Source organism: Vicugna pacos, chromosome 2 (genome assembly GCF_048564905.1).
Source record: "Vicugna pacos chromosome 2, VicPac4, whole genome shotgun sequence".
Classification (NCBI taxonomy): domain Eukaryota; kingdom Metazoa; phylum Chordata; class Mammalia; order Artiodactyla; family Camelidae; genus Vicugna; species Vicugna pacos.
The window spans coordinates 89,451,799-89,459,982 of NC_132988.1; positions in this window are offsets into that span (position 1 = coordinate 89,451,799).

Sequence of the window (8,184 nt, forward strand, 5' to 3'; positions counted from 1 at the left end):
TCTGGCAGGCTAGCGGAAAGTTTTATTAATTTGTTTATATTACATAACTCAGACAAGAAAACTGATAAAGTATTTAAAAAGACATTAAATTTTAATTTATATACGATTTCCAAATAAAATCTTTTTATTTTCTGAGAAATTTGAACTGGATTCCATGAGCATAATTTTTTTTCTATCAGTTTTTATGCTTGATATGGCTATAAGTAATTCTTGATAATGACTTTATAATGAAGGAGTCTCTGAAGGTTTAATAGTCACTTTTATAGGAAGCAAACAGGTTGTAATAACTGGCAGAAGAAAACATGCTGCTTTTTCACTAGTCATAGCAACTCACTTTTCAGAATTAAATGGAATTTGGGTAATAAGAGTTCATTACATTGTGTTTCAAGGATCCAACCATTCTTTCAGTCCAGCTGAGATGGAGTCAGAGGGCTCTGATTCACCTTTCTGACAATTAAAAAACTGGGTAAAATACTTAAAACAAAAGCTCTCAAGACACAAGACATCAGGCAGTGAAGGACATATATATCCCTGAGTGATGGGGAACAAGAACGTGAGCTCTACCATTGTCCCAGCCCGGAGAACGGCTCCCACTTCAGTGCAAGGAAAGGAAACGGAGGCAGAGACCCACGGTCTTCCTGTGCTGAGGGATGGGCGCCCAGGGAAGACATGGTAGCTAGAGTTTGCAAGGCAGAGCATCACAGAGAAGCTAGAGGCACAGAGAGAGAACTCTAAGGAACTGAAGCGTGTACCCCTGGAGTATTCAGCTAAGTATTGATCTGCACAACAGGTAAGAAACTTACCTGATGCCGAGAGAACCACCTGAAAGGATCAGAGGGAACAGTGTCTGAGGCACTCAAAGAGACAGACATAGTTCCTATTCCCACAACTAGAAGAGAAAAATACCACAATTCATGAGGTAAGGTTATAATACCACTAAGAAGGTTCTTGCTTTAGTAGTAGGGAAAATTCACTAGAAAAATCCCTACTCTACTCCTCCCTTAAAAACCTTAAAAGCAAGACCCAACGAGATAAACGTTTTCTAAGTAGCTTTGCCACATCCCAGAACAAATCTCGAGGATAATTTTAGAAAATAATAATATCCAGCAAAATTCATGATGTGGAAATCAAATGACAACTTACCAGAAATACAAGTAAGCAGGAAAACAGGACCATAATGAGGAGAAAAATCGATCAATCAAAAGAGAATCCGAAATAACATAAATAATAAGCTTAGTAGACAAGGACATTAAAAAGTTATTTTAACTGTATTCCATATGTTCAAGAAACCAAAGGAAAGAATGAAGATGTCAAGTACAGACACGGACAAAAATAAATCTAAAACTCCAATTAAATTTTTTTTCCCTCCACCCCCCTAAATTTTTAGAGATGAAAACTATACTGTGTGAGATGGAAACTACCCTGTATTTCATTAGGAAACCAGAAGTAAAACAAGAAGAAAACCTACGGAATGGGAGAAAATTTTTGCAAGTGAAACCGACAAAGGCTTGATCTCCAGAATATATAAGCAGCTCATACAACTCAATAAGAAAAAAATAAACAACCCAATCCAAAAATGGGCAGAAGACCTAAACAAGCAGTTCTCCAATGAAGACATGCAAATGATCAAAAAGCACATGAAAAAATGCTCAATATCACTAATTATCAGAGAAATGCAAATCAAAACTACAATGAGGTATCACCTCACACCAATCAGAATGGCCGTCATTCAAAAATCCACAAATGACAAATGCTGGAGAGGCTATGGAGAAAGGGGAACCCTCCGACACTGCTGGTGGGAATGCAGTTTGGTGCAGCCACTATGGAAAACAGTGTGGAGATTCCTCAAAAGACTAGGAATAGACTTACCATATGACCCAGGAATCCCACTCCTGGGCTTGTATCCAGAAGGAAATTTACTTCAGGATGACACCTGCATCCCAATGTTCATAGCAGCACTATTTACAATAGCCAAAACATGGAAACAGCCTAAATGTCCATCAACAGGTGACTGGATAAAGAAGATATGGTATATTTATACAATGGAATTCTATTCAGTCATAAAAACCGACAACATAATGCCATTTGCAGCAACATGGATGCTCCTGGAGAATGTCATTCTAAGTGAAGAAAGCCAGAAAGAGAAAGGAAAATACCATATGAGATCGCTCATATGTGGAATCTAAAACACAAAAACAAAAACAAACAAACAAACAAAAACAAAGCATAAATACAGGACAGAAATAGACTCACACACAGAGAATACACACCTGTGGTTACCAGGGGGGTGGAGGGTGGGAAGGGATAGACTGGGATTTCAAAATTGTAGAATAGATAAACAAGATTACACTGTATAGCACAGGGAAATATACACAAAATGTTGTGATAACTCACAGAGAAAAAAATGTGACAATGAGTGTGTATATGTCCATGAATGACTGAAAAACTGTGGTGAACACTGGAATTTGACACAACATTGTAAAATGATTATAAATCAATAAAAATGTTAAAAAAAAAAAAAAGAAAACACAACATACCAAAACTTATAGGATGCAACAAAAGTAGTTCTAAGAAGGAATAATAATAACAATAACAACAACAACAATAATAATAATGTAGCAATAAATGCCTACATTAGAAAATAAGAAAAGATCTCAAATAAACAATCTAACTTTACACCTCAAAGAACTAGAAAAAGACTATACCAAGCAAAGTTATGAGAAGAAAGGAAATAATAAAGATTAGAGCACTTCAAAATAAACAAACGAGAAAATGCAAAACTATAGGCCAAAATCTCTGATGAACTAGATGCAAAAATCCTAAACAAAATACTAGCAAACTGAATTAAACAGCATATTTTAAAAATTATATGTCATGACCAGGTGGGATTTACCCACCCCTGAGAAGGTACAAGATAAGCCAATCAATTAATGTACCATACCACATTAACAGAATAAAGGATTAAAATCATATGATTATTGCCACAACACAGAAAAATCATTTAACAAAATTCAACACCCTTTCATGATAAACATAGCTTAACAAAGCATAGAAGAAATTTACCTCAATATAATAAAGTTCACATATAAAAACTCAAAGCTAATATCATATTCAAAGGTGAAAAACTGAAAGCTTTTCTCCTAAGATCATTAACAAGGCAAAGATGCCTACTCTTGCCACTTCTAAACATATTACTAGAAGTCCTAGTGAGAGTAACTGAGCAAGAAAAATAAAAAAGTAAAATATGAAAAAATAAGAAAATTATCTGCTGGCCAGATGATCTGATTCTATATGCAGGAAACTCTAAAGACTCTACCAAAAAAAACCCCAAACAAACTATTAGAATAAATGAATTCAGTAAAGTTGTCAGATATAAAATCAACATTAAAAAAATCAGCTGCATTGTCTACAGTAACAAAAACGATCCAAATAGGGAAATTAAGAAAACAGTCCCATTCATAAGAGTACCAAAAAGAATAAAACACTTAGGAATAAACTTAACCAAGCAGATGAAAGACTTATACATGGGAAACTACAAAAAAGTGATGAAAGAAATCAAAGAAGACACAAATAAATGAAAAGACATCCCATGTTAATGGACTGGAAGACTTAGTATTGTTAAAATGTCCATACTATCAAAAGCGATCTACAGATTCAATGCTATCCCCATCAATATCCCAATGGTATTTTTTTTCACAGAAATAGGAAAAAAATCCTAAAATTCATATTAAATCAGAAAGACTCCAAACAGCCAAAACACTCCTGAGAAAGAACAACAAAGCTAGAGGGATTACGTTTCTATTTTCAAAACATAATACAAAACTATAGTAATTAAAACAGTATGGAACTGGCATAAAGATAGCTGTATGGGCCAATGGAACAGAATAGAGAGCCCAGAAATAAACCATGCATAAGCAGTCAACTGATCTTTGACAAAGGAGCCGAGAATACACAATGGAGAAAGAACAGTCTCCTTAGTAAATGGTACTGAGAAGGCTGGATATCCACATGCAAGATAATGAAACTGGACACAAAAGTCAACTCAAGATAAACTGAAGACTTAAACATGAGACCTGATATTGTAAAACTCCTAGAAGGAAACAAAGGGGAAAAGCTTCTTTACATTGGCTTGCAATGATTTTTTAACTACAACACCAAAAGCAAAAAAATAAACTAGCAAGATTACATCAAACAAAAAAACTTCTATACAGGAAAGGAAGTAATCAATGAGGGACAATATTTGCAGACCATGTACCTGGTAAGGGGATAATATCCAAAATCATAAGGATCTCCTATGACTCAATAGCAAAATAACAAATAATTCACTTAAATAGTGGGCAAAGGATTTGAATAGACATTTCTCCATAAAAATGACCAACATGAAAAAGTGCTCAACATCACTAATCATGAGGGAAATTCATATCAAAACCACAATCTTGTCATACTAATTAGGATGATTATTGTCAAAAACAAAAACAAAAAAAACAAAACAAAAGATAACAAGTGTTAGTGTGAATGTGGAGAAATCGGAACCCGTGGGCACTGCTGGTGTGAATGTAAAATGGTGCAGCCACTGTAGAAAACAGTATGGAGAGTCCTCAAAAAATTAAAATAGAACTACTATATGATCCAGCAATCTCACTTCTGGGTATATATCCAAAAGAACTAGAATCAGGATCTCAAAGGGATATTTGCATCCCATATTCACTGCAATCACTATTCACAATACCCAAAATATGGAAACATTCCAAATGTCTATCAACAGATGAATGGATAAAAAATAACATGTGCTGTATACATACAGTGAAATATCACTGAGCCTTAAAATGAAGGAGATTCTGTCATATATGGCAACATGGATGAACCCGGAGCACATCATGCTAAATGAGATCAAGCCAGTCACAGAAGGACAAGTAATACATCATTCTACTTACACGAGGTATCTAAAATAGCCAGACTCACAGAAGCAGAGACTAGTGTGCTGATTGCCAGAGGCTGCGGACAGGGGAAAAAGGAAATTTGTTGTTCAATGTGTATAAATTTCAGTTACATAAGATAAATAAGTTATAGAGATTTGCTATATAATATAGCACCTATTATGTTAACAATACTATACTTAAAATTTAAATACTATACTTAAAACTGCAGTTTAAAATTTTGTTAAGAGGGTAGATTCCATATTAATTGTTTTTACCGTGCAAAAAAAGGCAGGGGAGGGAACATATGGAAACTTGTGAAGGTGATGGGTATGTTTATTTCCTTGATTGTGATGATGGTTTCACAGGTGCATGCATATGCCCAAATTCATCAACTTGTACACATTAAATACATGCAGTTTTTGAATATCAATCATACCTCAGTAAATCTGTTTTCTTTTAAAAAAAAGTTTAAACATAAATACATGAATAGTTTAAGAGTAAAAGAATGGAAACTATATTCTGTTTAAACACTAATCAAAAGCAAGTTGGATTGGTGATATTAATATCAGACAAGAAAGACTGAAGAACAAAAATATTATTACAGGTAAAGGAGATCCTTTCATGATGATAAAGTGATCAATTTATCAAAACTGCATAACCAACCTAAATGTTTATGTACCTAATAACAGGGCATCAGAAGACATGAAACAAACACTGATAAAACGGCAATAAAAATACATAAATCTACAGTAATTATCTGCAATATCAACATTACTCTCTCATTAATTGACAAAAATAAGTGACATAAAATCAATAAAGATATAAGAGACTTGAACACTGCCAACTTTATCTAATAGAACAATCCATCCCCAAAGTGGAATTCACACTTTTTTTCAAGTGGACATGAATATATACCATATTCTGGGCTACAAACAAGTGTTACTATAATTAAAAAGAATCAAATCATACAAAGGATATTCTTTGAACAAAAATGAAGTAAAGTAGAAATAAAAAACAGAAAGCTATCTGGAAAACACCCAAATATCTGGAAACTAAGAATACATTTCTAAATAACTCATGAGTCAAAAAGAAATCAGAAAAGATATTAGAAAGGATTTTCTGCTGAATGAAAAAAGATAAGACACAAAAATTTGAGAGATGCCATTAACTCTAAGAGGAAAAACAGAAAGCACTACACGTCTACATGAGAAAATAACAAAGGTTGCAAAACAATGATCTCAGCTTCCACCTTAAGGAATCAGAAAAATAAGTGAAAATTCAACCTGAAGTAAGCAGAATTTGGGAAACAATAAAGATCAGAGTAGAAATCAATTCAATGGAAAACAGAAATCAGTCCAAAATCTGGTTCTTTGAAAAGGTCAATTAAATTAATAAACATCTTACCACAGTGATTAGGGAGAAAACAAATGAAGGTAACAGTTCACTAATATCAGAAATAAGAGAAGTGAAATCACTATGGATTGCATAGATAACAAGGGAATATTATAAACAATGCTATGCCAATAATTTTGGCAACAGAAAATTTAAATTTCTTGAAAGACTAACTATCAAGGCTCGCTCAAAAAGTAATCAACTGAGGACACCAGCAAAAATAGTAGGGTGAGGATATGCAAAAACCTGCCCCTCCATCAAAACAGAAAGAAAATTGACAAACCATCAAAATCAACTTTCTGAGAACTCTGGAGACTAATGACAGACTTGCAGCAACAGGGGGAAGGCTTTTCATTAAGTTGCTGGCTGTCAGTAACAGTTTTGTGTGTTTTAACTGACCCTCGTTTCATTCCCTGCTCCCGGATCAATGGCAGCCTTGAGAAAAACAAAACACAAACAAACAAAAATCCTACATTCCCAGTACTATAGGGAGGAAAAACTGGGCTGGACCATTTCCACACCCCCATTCCCAAAGAACAGCCCATTATTACTTAACCTCTCTGTTTAAGAGAGAAGAATCTTTGAAGAAGTCACTTCAAGGCTTGTTTTACTTTGTCCAGCTCTGAACTCTCGCCTAGTGCTAAAGCCGTACCCAGGGGGAGAGAGGCATTTGTCAAAAACTTTGCAGGCAAATCTTTGGTTGCTTCTGACTGAAAGGTGATGACCATGACCAAGGAAAACCATGCTTGGGCCAGGTTTATCTCAGCAATGCAAGGTATATTTCACATTTGAAAATCAATCACTGTAATTCACCAACAGACCAAAATGAAAAACCATACCATCGTTTCAATAGATGCAGGGAGTCAAACCTAACATTCTTGATAAAACAAAACAAAACAAAATAAAACAAAAACACTATCAGCCATTAGTAAAATGCCTAGTACTAGAGCTGGTTCAGGAAAATACAAAATGAGCCTATAGTATTTCTGTGTCTCGATTTTTGTGGCTATAATACAGTCCCCACCCACTCTGCTTCCTTCTTCCTATAACACAATCTGCTAGTCTCTTACTACGTTCATAAAGCTCAGGTGGTTCCCCACTGCTCATAATATTAAGTCCAACTTCTACACATCATCGGCAAGGTACTTCATGTCATCTCCATCTCTTTCCAGATGAACTTTCTCTAGTTTTTGAAATATACCCTACTCTTAGCCGCCTGGGAGTCATTCAGAATTCCGTGCTTATGGCTTTTACTTTCCTGCCTGCATACCTTTGTGCGAACTACTCCTGGGCTTACAGGGTCCTCCTCTGTATTTTCTGGCAAAAATCCAGTTTTCCCTGATCTACTCCAGACCCAACTTTAGTTGACTCTTCACAGGCATACAGGGTGATTTTTGTTTCACATACACATCTGATCATGGTATACCCTGCTGAAACATTTTGTAGCATCCAGGTTTTTTAAAATTTTATAGGCCATAAATTCCAATGTGCCATTTCCTATTTTTCTGTAGTATATCTATATAATATACAGCTTTAATGTAACTTTTACATAAATCTTTCCCTCAAGCCCTATTCTCATGACAGTGGGAAACTTAAAAGCTATTTTCAGTTTCATTTCATTGTTTTAGTGGTTTTTTCAGTCATTTCAAGTGTCAGTTATGGCATTTCTGAATATCCCTTTTCCCCACCTTTGACCCAGGCTGGCATCTATGGTGGGGAGACTATTGGTGTCTACATCAGTGGAGGCATCCGTTCTAGAGTCATTTTCTCTTCTCTGACTTCCACTGCACTGGACGGGTATCTCTTCCTGTGTGTCTTGGTCTTCAGTATAAATCCTCATTGGTGTCTGCTGAAACATCATTTGTCCACTGGC